The sequence below is a fragment of the Phacochoerus africanus genome, chromosome 4 (assembly GCF_016906955.1).
Source record: "Phacochoerus africanus isolate WHEZ1 chromosome 4, ROS_Pafr_v1, whole genome shotgun sequence".
NCBI lineage: Eukaryota > Metazoa > Chordata > Mammalia > Artiodactyla > Suidae > Phacochoerus > Phacochoerus africanus.
This window is the reverse complement of record NC_062547.1, coordinates 23,665,150-23,680,049: the sequence shown is the minus strand read 5'-3', so window position 1 is coordinate 23,680,049 and position 14,900 is coordinate 23,665,150.

The window sequence follows — 14,900 nt, the reverse complement described above, 5'->3', positions numbered from 1 at the left end:
TGAGGCAAGTAATTCCTATGATACAGAAATCCCTAAACTAATAATAAAATAAAATATTTTAAAATACATTTCATTAATATAAAACTTTCATTCATCCTAGAAGACAATTAAGAATGTAAAAAGAAGCCAGACACAAAAGGGTTCATATCATATTTTTCCATTCAACTGAAGTTCAAAAAAAAGGCAAAATAATCTATGATAATAGTAAGCTAAGTAGTGGTTGCCTGTGAGGGTGGAGCTTGACTAAGAGTAGACACAATGGAACATTTCAGGGGTATGAAAAGTATTGTATATCTTGGGTTGGGTTAATGGTTACCTAAATATTTGTTTATCAAAAATCTTAATTGCATATTTAAGATCTGTACATTTCACTACAGTGTAAACTTCAATTTAAAAAAAAAATTATTGTTGAGTGAAAAATAGACATAAAAATACATTAGCATATGCTCCAATTTATATGAAATTAAAGAACAGGTAAAATTATGTGATAGTGATAGAGAGCTGAAACAATGGGTGTTGGGGATGATAGGAAGGGACACCAGGACATTTTGGGGGTGATGAAATTTTAATTATGCTTGTCAAAATTTACTGAATTTTAAGGATAGAAACTTGTACTTGACACAGGACACCAGGGACTAGGACAAAAATTTTAATTTCTATCAAGATACTCTCATTTTCTACCCCTTTATTATGTTCTCACATGTATTAGCTTCAGCTTCATAGCAAATGTATTTTAACTTCATCTTAAAAAAACAATTTAAAATATACATTTTCATTGTTACATTATGTTAGATAAATTATTTATGGCACCTGTTGCATTCAAATTCATTTCCAGTTAACACTCCCCAAACAGTTGTCTTTTGGGGAAACTACACATCCTTTCATTTATTTTTTAAATGAGTGGTCACTGCTTGGAACACCACTGTACTCCTGACTTAAGGATTGTGCCGATAAACATATAAATCACTCACGGAATGGTGTGGTATAGAAGCTTATATAATCAGTATATAGTAAGTAGCTAGACTAACCATGTATCTCTGGAATCCGACCTGCAGAATAGAGACATGATTGAATGGTAAGGAGTAAGAAGAACATAAACAAAAGCTGAGATGCCATGAGAGAGGACATCTAATCTAAGTCCCACCTAATGTCAATGTCATAAATATCACCTTGGAAATCTTAAAGATTTAGCTTTAATAGGTCCACGGTGGAGCCTGAGATTCTGCCTTTCTAACAAGATTCCAGTGAAGTCAGTGTTGCCAGGACCAAGGAGCAAACTTTGATGAACAAGAACCTATCCCATAAGAACTGTCAGTTTCCTCCAATTCTCGGGCTTTTCAAATTCCAGTTCTAATCTATGTATATCCCACTCCTGCTTCTTAAGGTTTTCCTGATTCTGTTTCTTGCAATGTACACAGTTGGCTTAACATAGAAAATCAATATATAGTATTTCAGAAAAAGTAATTTCCAATAGTTCCCTAACATGACTGAGGGTCTAATAACACGTCTATGTCTCTCATCACTTTCTTTTTTGCAGCAATTTGTCTTTGATGTCATCCCTTGCTAAATGATGTCATCTCATTTTTAAGTGAGTTTCATGTATTTTAATTTTGGAAAATATAAGCAGCTGCAACAAAATTCTGGAACCTGTGAGTTTGAAGTTTAGACTCACATTTCTCCTCTGCTTTGTGTAACCTCAAATTGCCTTTTAACCAAGATATGTTTTCTATGTGATATTCATCATAGCCATAGTTAAGAACTAAGATGGCAGAATGTCTTTATTTTGGTCTGTGTTCCCAAACTGTCTTTCAGAGTGCCTGTTTGAAAAGTATTTCACATTTTCTGCTTTTTTCTTTCTTCCTTTCTTTCTTTTTTTTTTTTTTTTTCTTTCAATGGCCGAACCCGTGGCATATGGAACTTCCCAGGCTGGGGGTTGTGTAGAAGCTGCAGCTGCCAGCCTAGGCCATAGCCGCAGCAATGCCAGATCCAAGCCACATCTGTGACCGACACTATACTTCATGGCAATACTGGATCCTTAACCCACTGAGCAAGGCCAAGGATCAGACCTACATTCATGGATACTTGTCAGGTTTGTTACCACTGAGCCACAATGGGAACTCCCAGTACCTAACATTTTCTGACATCAGTTGCAACACCTAGGAATTATTGGATTAATATATTAATCTAATGAAGATGTTTATAAACAAAGTAAATATTGTATAGCCAAGAATTTTCACCATTATTCCAATTTTTGCTGATACTTAGAAAAGAAAAAAAATTTATTCTCACTTAGTACTGAAGTTATTATAATGCAAAATTCTGTCCTAGTAACCAAACTGCATCTGGGCGTTTATGCACGTTAAATCACATAGGAACCCAATACCATCACAGCAAAAATATAAACAAATAAGAGGTAAAATAAGAATATTTTATTATTCTTATTTTAAAAATATTTTATCTTTTCCTGTTCTCATCCAATGTACATCTATGCTCAATTCTTGATTAATTGACCTTCAACTCTGACTTTGAACCTGTCTTTCTTTGAACATGGTGTTTTGGAAATGAATCTACTTGGTACTTGAAGTCCCCCTTTATCTTTAGACTGTGGTGTATGTCCCCAAGTTCTCAGAAACCCCTGTCAGCAATTCTAGGAAAGAGTCTCAAGTCAGATATAATGTATCTCAAATATGGCATGACACGTTACCTGTACTAAAAAAAATTATCAAGAAATTCAAATTTAACCTGATATCCTCTTTATTAGCTAAATCTGACAACTCTTTCTTCATGGAACTTGGTGTCACAGGGGAACCATACTAGCAAATATGAAGATCAACCTGGATTTGACCCTAGGAAACTTACTCTCCTTCTGTGCACCTATAATTACACCTGAATAGACCACAAGATGACTAGAATGAGTCAGTCCAAAGTCCACAGATTTTTTTTTCATATGTCAAGCAAACAGAAGTGGACAGAAATTCAGAAAGCACAGACTATATAGATACCTAATCCAAAAAAGACAAGCGAATAGGTCCATTAGAGGGCACTGAATTAATCTTAGCTGTGCCTTATTGTCACATGGACCAGAACAGTGGTTCCTAAACAATGGAGATAAGAGTGGCAGAATTGTTTTGAGAATATAGTGAATTCCTGTGGCCACTAGCCTGTAAATAGGCTGGAGATGATATGTTACATATATGTTTTGATTTGTATATAAATGTTGTAATAAATGCAGTATAAAATTATGAAAAACTTATACTGAATTCATTAGAGAACTTTCTTGTTGAGTTTTGTTTTGAAATTTTTAGGTCATGCATCTATTCAATTTGTTTATTTTGTCTAAAGCATCTGATAATTGAACAGGTTAAGTACCATTTGCCTAAAGTTATTCAAAGAGGTAAATATACATGTTCAACTATGTAAATATCACCTTTTAGTGTTTAGGTTCGACCAAGACATTGGCTGTCTAGGAAAATGAGAAAAGTAAGGATTCAGCTGCGCTGCTGAGAAATAATGCATAAAGTGATATTTGTTTTTGTAGGAATATAAAACAGCCATTTAAGCATGGGAGGCACAGGATGGCACTGCATCTGCTTCCCATTGCTCTTTCTTTTTATAAGAAGCTCCACTGCAACAAACACAGAATGGGGACAGAAGAGGGAGAAATGAGAGGGTGTTTGGCTCTAACACTGGCCAGCTCCACTCTTACATTAAAAAAAGGAACAAGGCAGACTGCCATCATAATAAAGAGAGAACAAAGTAAAAAGTAAGCTTCTTTAAAAAAAAAAAAAAAGTGCACGTCACTGAGAAGATAGAGATGAAATCATTTCTGAGTAGCAGCTGAATTCACTTTGCACAATATCCTATTCAAGGCCAGGTTCGCCAATCATACTAGATAACTGAAAGAAAAGAGACATGATTGTTTTACAAAAATCTGCCTGGTCCCTACCCCAATTTCATCAGGACCATCTACATTTATAAGCTGAGGGTAGGGGAGAGTTCTATTTTATGTCATGTGATCATTGTACCTATGTCTCCAGTGTTTCCTTGTGTGTCCAAATTTTCTCCTCTAAGGGTACCAGTAAGACAGATAGGGTTTGAGCCCACCCTAAAGGCCTCATTCTTATTTAAACACTCCTTATTAGGCCTTATATCCAAAGAGAGTCATATTCTTTCCTATCTGGATTCCTTTTTATTTCATTTTCTTATCTGATTATTCTACATGAAAGCTCCAGTATAATGAGGAATGGAATTGGCAAGAGTGAATATTTTTGTCTTTCTTCTAATCTTTCCAGTCTTTCATCATGATGTATGATGTTAGTTGTATTTCATAGGTGTCCTTTATCAAACTGAAGTTCCTCTGTATACATTTTTTTGAGTTTTTATCAAGATATGGTGTTTGTTTTTTCCTTTTACAGCCCCACCAGCAGCATATGGAAGTTCCCAAGCTAGTGGTCGAATTAGTGCTGAAGTTGTCGGCTTAAGCCACAGCAACATTGGATCTGAGCCACATTTGTAACCTATGCTGCAGCTTTCAGCAATGCTGGATCCTTAACCTACTGAGCAAGGTCAGGAATCGAACCCACATTCTCGCAAACACTATGTTGGGTTCCTACATTGAGCCATAATGAACACTCCAGATTTTTTAAATGATTTTTTTCTTCATCTGTTAAGATGAAGTGTATGTGTTTACTGTTGATAAGGTATATTACACTAATTGATTTTCTGATATTAGATAAACTTTGCACTCCTAGCACATGCTCCTTGGTCATGGTATATAATTGTTTTTGTTTTTAAATACATTGCTGGATTCAGTTTGCTAGTATTTTACGATTTTGTGTCCATTTTCATAATAAATATTAGTCTGTCATTTTCCTTTCTTGTGATGTTTTTATTTGAATATTTATTAGGGTAATACTGACCTCATAAGGTGATTTGGGAGTGTTCCCTCTTATTCTGTTTGAGAAGGATCAACATTAATCATTTTTTAAACTGGTAAAATTCACTTGTGAAGCCATCTGGGCTTGGGCTTTACGTTTTGGAGAGTTTTTGATAAGTAATTCAATCCTTTTACTTGTTATAGTTATATTTAGGTTGTTCATTTCTTCTTGTTTAGTTTCGGTAATTTGTGCTTTCTAGGAATTCATGTCACGTTTAAGTTGTTTAATTTCTTGATATGAAATTTCTCATAGTATTCTTTTAATCCACTGTATGTCTGTAAAGTTGATAGTAAGTCTCTTTTTCATTTCTGGTTCCAATAGTTTGAGTTATTTCTTTTTTCTTGGTCACTCTAGCTAAAGTTTTTTTCAATGGTATTGAAAAAAAAGAATTAACTTTTGGTTTTATTGATTTTCTTTATTGTTTTTATAATTTCTATTTCACTAATTTCTGCTCTAATCTTTATTATTTCTTCCTGTCTGCTTCTTTAATTTTAGTTTGCTCTCTTTTCCTTAAGGTAGAAGGTTAGGTTGAGGTATTTCTTCTTTATTAATATAGGCATTAGCTATAAATGGCTCTCTAAGCACTGCCTTCACTGTGTCCTGTAAGTTTGGTCATGATTTTAATTCCATTCATTACAAACTATTTTATAATTTCCCTTCTGATTTCTTCTCTGACTCATTTGATTACTAGAAACCAGACATTTTAGAACATATATTCTAACAATTCATGGAGTTCCTCATGGCTTAGTGGGTTAAGAACCCGACAGAGTGTCCCTAATGATGCAGGTTTGATCCCTGGCATCACTCAGTGGGTTAAGGATCCAGCATTACCACAAGCCATGACATAGACCGTAGATGCAGCTTGGATCCAGTGTTGCTGTGGCTGTGATATAGGCCCCAGCTGCAGCTCCAATTCAGCTCCTAGCCTGGAAACTTCCATATGCCATAGATGTGGCCCTGAAAAATGAAAAAAAAAAAAAAAAATCAAAAAAACAACTACAAAAAAAAAACCTCTGGTTCCTCTCCCACCTTCAAGTGCTTGTTAATGGTATTTGCTTGTTAAATGTTTAGTGGCTGGGTGGATTATGTTAGTGCAGTCTACTTTCCACCCATCTCCACAGACACAGTGTAAAGCTGTCCTCTTGGTTGCATTTTCCTGGAACTTAGCCTCAGAAACATGTAGCGAGAGGCAGGATAAAAAGTTTGATCTCCTGCCTCTCCTTGTAGAACAGTCTTTCCCCTGAAAGAGGGAATTCTGTTCTGGGCTATGCCAGCCTGCATTGGAGTCTTTGCCTCATTGAACAGGGAGGGTAGAGTGAGAGTATGGGTATTGGCTCAAACACCATAAATTCTCATAGCCCTTGTAAAGATGTAGTCGATTTTCTTGAACAAATGCTTCTTTGTTTCCAGTATGCCCTTAAGGCCATTTATAGAGCCAGTGAGATAAATATATATATTCATATTTCGCCAGTTTTGCTGGACAGAGGGTCCAAGAACCTTCTCACACTCTCATGCATGAAATCCACCCTTTTTTTTTTTAATTTAGATATTTCAATGTAAATTCACATTTACTCCTAGGAGAATGGTGCAGAATAGGAATTTAATAATAAGAAGAAGAATCTGGAGTTCCCGTCGTGGTGCAGTGGTTAACGAATCCGACTAGGAACCATGAGGTTGCGGGTTCGGTCCCTGCCCTCGCTCAGTGGGTTAACGATCCGGCGTTGCCGTGAGCTGTGGTGTAGGTTGCAGACGCGGCTCGGATCCCGCGTTGCTGTGGCTCTGGCGTAGGCCGGTGGCTACAGCTCTGATTCAACCCCTAGCCTGGGAACCTCCATATGCCGCGGGAGTGGCCCAAGAAATAGCAACAACAACAACAACAATAACAACAACAACAAAAAAGACAAAAAAAAAAAGAAGAATAATCTTTTTTTTTTTTTTTTTAGGGCCACACCTACAGCACGTGAAGTCCCCAGGCTGGGGTCAAATCAGAGCTACAGCTGCCAGCCTATGCCACAGCCACACCAACGTGGGATTCAAGTGACGTCTGCAACCTACACCACGGCCTGCAGCAATGCTGGATCCTTAACCCACTGAGCAAGGCCAGGGATCTAACCCACATCCTCATGGATCCTACTCATTTTCATTAACTGCTGAGCCATTAAGGAAACTCCCAGAATATATAATATTCTTAAACACCGTGTATGTAGAAACATTATTCATATACTGTGCATATTTCTTTCATCAACACCATCAGTTAAGTTGATAATGGTACAGATCAGGAAACCAAAGATTAGGAAGTATTTTACCAAAGTCATTTAAGAGTCCAAGGCAGGAGTTCCTGCTGTGGCTCAATAGGTTGAGTGGTGTCTCTCTCCAGAGCACTGGGCTAAAGATTTAATCTCTGACCCAGCACAGCGGGTTAAGGATCTGCCCTTGCCACAGCTTTGGTGTAGGTTGCAACTATGGCTTGAATCTGATCCCAGGGAATCCATATGCTGTGGGGCAGCCAAAAAAAAAAAAAAAAGAAGTCTAAGGCAGAATCATGGAATCTACTCAAGTCTCTCACTTCACTTCAGTGACATCATTTATAACTAATTATCTGACTTGAAGGCAAATGTCAGTGTAGGGGAGCTGCCCTAAAATGCATCTCTTTGGGGAGTTCCATTGTGGTTCATCAGGTTAAGAACCCAACTCATATCCATGAGGATGTGGATTCGATCCCTGGCCTTCCTCAAGGGCTTAAAGGATCTGGCATTCCTGCAAGCTGCATTGTAAGTGGTGGATACAGCTCAGATCTGGCTTTGCTGTGGCTGTGGAATAGGCGGGCAGCTGTAGTTCCAAGTTCCTAGTCTGGGAACTTCCCATGTGCTGCAGATGCTGCCCTAAAAAGCAAATAAATAAATAAAATAAAATAAAATAAAAAAGTAAAATAAAATAAAAAGTGTCTCTTTGTCATGAGTATTAATTTAGGTTGATTATTAAAAAATAGATGTTGTTTTTTCTTTTTACCTTTCCCTTGACCACCTAAAGAACATAGATAGATATAAAGCGTATTCCCAGACTAGAAATTTCAATGGAGATACCTATAAAGAATATGGTCTATACATATTAGGGGAAACTCAGCACAACCTAGACACCAGAGTCCACTCTGTGTCTCATTGTCTCTGCAGGCCCCAGCAGACACGTTTTAACCAAACATTTGCTTTTCCATCTCCATGTGAATTGCCCTCTTCCCCTTTGAAGCCCCAACCACTACCCCCAAAATCTCCTTTAGCTGAAGATGGTATTTAAGGTGGAGGCTTTGGCCATTTTGGTGAGTTATTTAGTTTTCCTGAGTCTCTGCCATGTATATATATAATTAAATTTATGTTTCATGTTATTCCCATTAATCTATCTTATGTCAATTTAATTCTTAGATCAACTAGAAGAACTTAAGAAGGTAGAAAATGTCTTCCTTCCTGACAGTCTACACAGCTGGCAGGATTCAACTTTTCTGACTGGATAGTCTTCACCCCGAGGCTCCTGCAGCTAAGAGATCCTGGGACAACTGACAAAAGCAGGCAGAAGGTAAGAATTCTTACCATGTCAGTCAGTCTTCTGGATCTCTGCCTCCAGCGTCTGTTGGAAACAAGAGCCCTATTTTTCCCCTCTGTTTTAAAATTAGAGTAGCAAGAAATAATATTTGCGGAACTAGTTCCTTGGACCTAGCCACTCTTGAGAAATTTGGTAGAGTACTCTTGGCAATTGATACATTTCCTTTGTCTCTGTTTATTATATGATTTGTCCCAAGAGGGGAATTTCATATGGTGGGGCACAGGCATAGGTCCTGTATGCCTGCTGTCTGGGCCAGCTCTGCAGACTGGTAAGTTTGCTGGTATCGTCCGACTGGCATCTGTTCAGAGAAACTTTGCTCTGGGTTAATATGCACCAGTGAAACCCGTTGTTTTGATGAGGTATCTTGGACGCCAAATCTGCAAAATCATGGGCACCACTCAAGCATTTAAGACCGTTAAGATGATTGCCACCTCAAGGAGTTACCGGTGAAATGATTAGTTGGTCACCAGAAAGCTTAGATTGACGTGAGGTCACCCAGCAACCTCAAGAAGATGTCCAAGCAGTGAGATGCTCTATAAAACATCACACAATCCCCACCTCTCCCACACATCCCTCTTAGGTGTTGAAGTACATATAAGAAAAAAAGATGAGATTTTTCCTTCTATACTATTATATGTTCTGAGATCTTGGCTTCTTGACCAGTGAGAAATCTCTCTCATCTAGAAGGTACACATACTGGTGTGCATTTGGAGGCCAGTCAGAAGGTCTAGGATCCCAAGCAACTGTAGCTGTGGTCAGAGGCACACAGAGCAACCTGGGCTTGTGACTGGCATCCCGTTGTCAGCTGTGCCAGCCCTTAAGGTGGTTTGTCATAAGGGGTCCCAGTCCATAAGGGGCTTTTGTATCTCAACCCTCATTGCTTTGTCAGTGCTGGCACTGTGCCATCCTTACTGCCTGTGCAACAAAGGTCTTTGCTTTCTTAGATTATTATAGTAATAGTAGTAGTAGTAGTAGTCATGTAGGGGTGTGGAAAAGGGAATAAGAAGCTTGGCAAGAGTGAAGCCATCTTGCTGCCACCGTCTGTCTTGGTGAATGTAAGGTGACTCATATGAGGGCTCTCAGAAAAACAAAGTCATTAGGACTTGGAAAACTCCAGGCCCCGACTTTTCTAAAGAAATTCAATAATAGCTGGATTGTGCTTGAGGTTCATCATTAAAGTAACAATAGAAGGCATTCTTTACAGCTATACACCTTTATGTACCCAGCATGTAACTAAAGATTAATGTAGCATGTTAGACACATAAGCAAGCACTATACATGTATCTCCCCCTTTTTGTTCGGGGTCCATGATTGGGAAGCGACTCCCTGTGAACCCACCGGTGTAATAAAGCTGTTCTCCATCTTCCTAGAGTGTCCTCTGAGGTGATTGCTGGGAATTCTACAATAGTAGCAGTGGCAGTAGTAATAGTATCTTGGGATAAACCATCTAGATCTTGTGAGGGCTGCCTCTTTTGCACTCTTCTGTGGGCTGCCTCTTTTGTCCATGGTTAATCCCTCAAACAGCTTATTGGTTTGAATCACTGTTAAGATTCTACTTTTCAGGAGTTCCCGTCGTGGCGCAGTGGTTAACGAATCCGACTAGGAACCATGAGGTTGCAGGTTCGGTCCCTGCCCTTGCTCAGTGGGTTAACGATCCGGCGTTGCCGTGAGCTGTGGTGTAGGTTGCAGACGCGGCTCGGATCCCCCGTTGCTGTGGCTCTGGCATAGGCCGGTGGCTACGGCTCCGATTCAACCCCTAGCTTGGGAACCTCCATATGCCGCGGGAGCGGCCCAAGAAACAACAACAACAACAAAGACAAAAGACAAAAAAAAAAAGATTCTACTTTTCAGTGGCCAGAGGATGGATCCTTTGGATTGGAAAAACTCTTAAATTGGTCAGTTTTTAAATAACTTGCAACTTAAAAAAGCTTTTGATTTATTGGTACCTCTGGAAAGACCAAATTAAAAGGTAGATGCAAAGAAATACAGTGACTAATTTTAAGAACTCCCTTAATTAAAAAAAAAATCAAGAAGCCTTATGGATATATAATCTGGACATCTTGTTAAGAACCTAAAAGATATCATGACAAACAGTTCATGTTTAGACAAACTTCATGCCTGCTGTTGTGTAAGCCACTCAGAAAGTTTACTGTAATTGTCACTACTTTGCCCTCAATCTATCTGAAGGTGCTTTTATTTTTTTGGCTGTGGGCTGCCATGTGCAGCAACTTGATATGGAATCTTAGTTCCCAGACCAGGGAATGAACGTGGGCTCAGTGGCAAAAGCACTGAGTCCTAACCACTAGCCCGCCAGGGAACTTCCTATCTAATGATGCTTTGAGCCTGATATCTAGAAATCTTCTCTGCTGATAGCTCTCAGGACCCAGACACCAAGTTTACAATCTGTTCTAACCTTTAACTTTTGTTTTTCCTTTGTCTCCGTAGAAATGTCTCTTATCAGTTATCCGATTGCTTGCACTTTGAAAGCCTCACTTTGAGAGCTCTATATCATGGCCTCTTAAAATGAATGTAGCTATACAGCTCTATTGTCAGGACTAAGAGATTGGTTCATTGAGATGGAAGAACCTACCAATTCAGCATATGAACAGTAAAACTTGGAGAAATTTCAAAGGCAGGACTGTAGAGGAAAAAAATTTGTCACCCCCTAAATGTGGTTCTTTGGCAGTATGATTAATTAAAGCTGATTATTGTTAAGAAATAGAAGACCCTGGAAATCTTTGTTTTTATCTCCCTCATATTTGCCTAGAGAATTTAGTTAAAGGATTAGAGTTATTTCCAGAGATACCTACAAAGAATATGGTGGAGGGAACTCAGCAGGACCTGGAATCAGTGTCCCATTGTCCCTAGAGATGAGTATCCTAGCAAACACTTGTTTACCAAACATTTGATTTCTGTGAATGGCCTTCCTCCCCTTTGAAGTCTCAAACCACTACCCCTGGCATCTACTTTTGTCTTTAGCTAACAGTTTAATCAAGGTCAGGGCTTAGGCAATTTTGGTGAGTTCCTCAGTTTTCTTGGGTCTCTCCCTTATATCATCCATGTTATAAAACTTTGGTTTGATTTTTTCCTGTGAATCTGCCGCATGTCAATTTAATTCTTAGACTAGCCTGAATTTAGAAGAGTAGAGGAAAATGTCCTCCTCTCCAATATTAGCATATAAACCCGGATAATAAAAAGGATGGCTAAGCTAGCTAGGGTTATCAGAAATCAAATAATAAAATTAAATTTTGAAATCAGGCTTTGGACATTTTGCCTAGAGTATTTTCACTTAAATTATAGTTGATGTATGTATATATTTATTCTAAAGCATCACTGAAGGACCACGACTTGTTTGGCACAACTTCACAGGATAAGATGCCCCTACTACCTTCTATTATCCTTAGTTGAAATCAGAGAAAGAAATGATCATTCATTAAACACCTTGAGTTTGCCACACGCCATTGGTAGAAACTTGGCCTCTGTCCACTGATGCTGAATAGAAACGAGGAGACCAAGTGTGGGCAAAGGAGAAGAAAATAGCTTTATTGCTTTGCCAGGCAAAGGAGGGTCACAGCAGGCTAGTGCCTTGAGAGAGATTAGGAGGTGGTTTTATAGTTTGGGAAGTGGAAAATAGGCCTGCAGATAAAGATCAGGAGAGATGCAAGCTTTCATTCTTCCAAGTTTGTGTTTAGTGGCCCCAAGACTGGTTCTGTTGGTCCTCTTCTCTGGCTTTCATTCTTTGGGGGTTTTGTTTCTTCGGAAGGCCTCAAAGATATTGTTATGACTCTTTCTTTGTTTGTTTTGTCTTTTGTCTTTTTAGGGACGCACTCATGGCCTATGGGAGTTCCCAGGTTAGGGGTTTAATTGGAGCTATTGCTGCCAGCCTATGCCAGAGCCACAGCAATGCCAGATCTAGGCCGCATCTGCAACATACACCACAGCTCATGGCAATGCCGGATCCTTAACCCACTCAGTGAGGCCAGGGATTGAGCCCACAACCTCATGGTTGCTAATCAGATTCATTTCCGCTGTACCAAGATGGGAACTCCTGTTATGAATATTTCTTGAGTGTGAAATAGGACCCTGCCCCAAGGCTGCACTGTTGTTTCTTGGCTGCTCCTCCCTGGTCTCTGCGTCCCTTCCCTTCCCTGATTAGCAGCTGTCCTTTGGAACTCAGGGAATGTCCAGGAGGCCAGATCTTATTCCCTAAACACAAGAAATGAAGGACACAGAAGGGCTTGTGCCCGGGATCCCCGCAGGGCCCTGCTTAGTTTCGCTGTGAGGAGAAATTACATTCATGTCATCCCATTTATCTTTTCTGGTAAGATCTGTGATGATGTGATTTCTTTGGTGTTATGAGTCCCACTCACCTTGTGTGAAACTCACAGGACCTAAAGGTATGTTAAATATTTCAAAATGGAGTCACAGTGGCCAGTGTTCACTTCCATGTTAGTTGTTTTGAAGTGTCTAGTATAGGACTGTGAGTGTTTTAGAGTGCTGAGTGAAGAATGTTACTTTAGATAAGAAATTTGTTTGGCAACGTTTGTAGAAAGACTTCACTAAAACAGAAGGAGCAACCTATAGGAACAAAGCCCTCTGGGGATGAGCACACTCCTTAAAATGAGACCACTTAGCCAAAAGACTTGAAGGCTCTTTGTTGGAAGATCTGACTTTCTGCTGCTGCGAGCTGTTCCAGATGGATGATGCTGGAGGCTCTGTCAGAGCAGAAGGCAGCTTCCCACTCACGCTTATCACGAAACCCATTGCCAGACAAAGAGATTGTTGCCTGTGCTGGCTGAGCTACCTCCTTCCCAGACTTCTCTTTGGAGTGTTTGGTTGGTTAGCCCCTTTTCTATATTCCCTACTTTAAGTAATCTGTGGGGTGAACTAAATGTGCAATAAAACAAGTGTTTATAAATTTAATATCAGCTATGCTTTGCATATCTCCACTCCTGTGATTCTTAACTGGCCTTACTTCTGGTCCCTGTGACAAACACAATCACTCAATAAATGTTTGTTGAATTGGGTTGAACTGAATTGAATTAAGTATGTTCAAGTCATATAATAGGGTTTGAATGGAGCCAGAATTCAACCCTAACTGTTTGATTCTAAAAGTTAAGCTTTACAGCCTATAACACTTAATATCATATTTAAATATTTATTATGCTTTCTGTTTTGACCTTAAGGGTAAAAATTAGTCTAAAAGAATGGTTGCAAATTTTCTATAAACAACACACATAATCAGATATACCAACAATTTTTTTTTTGTCTTTTTGTCTTTTTGCTATTTATTGGGCCGCTCCCGCGGCATATGGAGGTTCCCAGGCTAGGGGTTGAATCAGAGCTGTAGCCACCGGCCTACACCAGAGCCACAGCAATGCAGGATCCGAGCTGCATCTGCAACCTACACCACAGCTCACGGCAACGCCGGATCGTTAACCCACTGAGCAAGGGCAGGGACCGAACCCGCAACCTCATGGTTCCTAGTCGGATTCGTTAACCACTGTGCCACGACGGGAACGTCCAGATGTACCAACAATTTTGAATTAAAATGGCACCAAAGAACAAACAGAAGGTATGGAAATTCTCCGCCAAACAGAACTAAAGGGGGGATAAAAATAAACTTTAAAGGTAACAAACAAGCAAGTAAAACAGAGCTGGGTACCCACCATTCAGATAAAGAATCAAGAACTGTTTTCTTATATGGTATGGTTAATATAAAAGAAGTTGGAAGGATACTAATGTTTAGGTTCATTCATTCATTTAGAAAGTATTTAAAATGTTTGTCATGTGGCAGATATTAGAAATATAATGGTCCCTCCTTAAGAGTTCATCTTCCCAGGGAGAAGAAAGACACGATCAATAGTCTATATAACATTCACAGGTGAGAACTTGGGTACATGCATGATATTATGGGAGCAGCAAGAAAACTCAGACAGTACACCTGTTGATGTGAGGGAAGTGTAGAAGAAGGCTGGGTAGCAGAGATGCTGCTCAAGGTGATGAGAGAAGGAAAGGCATTTTCCAGTCTGAAAGAACACGTTTTAAAAAGGAGTAGGGATCGAAGAGAGCATGCAATATTAAGGCACGCACTAGTTTGTTAATTTTCTCTGGCTGAGTCACCCAGTTAAACACAGTTGAGTGATTAGAGAAGAGGTAGGGAAGAGGTTCCAGCATACATGGTCCGGCAATCTGGAATTCTGAGCAAATGAACTCAAAGCAGGGGGAAGAGTGCCATCTATTGAATCTCTGCTATCGCCTGCTGCAACCTATCTGAATATTTCCGCAAGCCTAACAGCCTAGAATTTTGTTAACCAAAGGTAAACACTTTACTAATGCCATTCTTCATGGGGCCATACTTATGTGGCT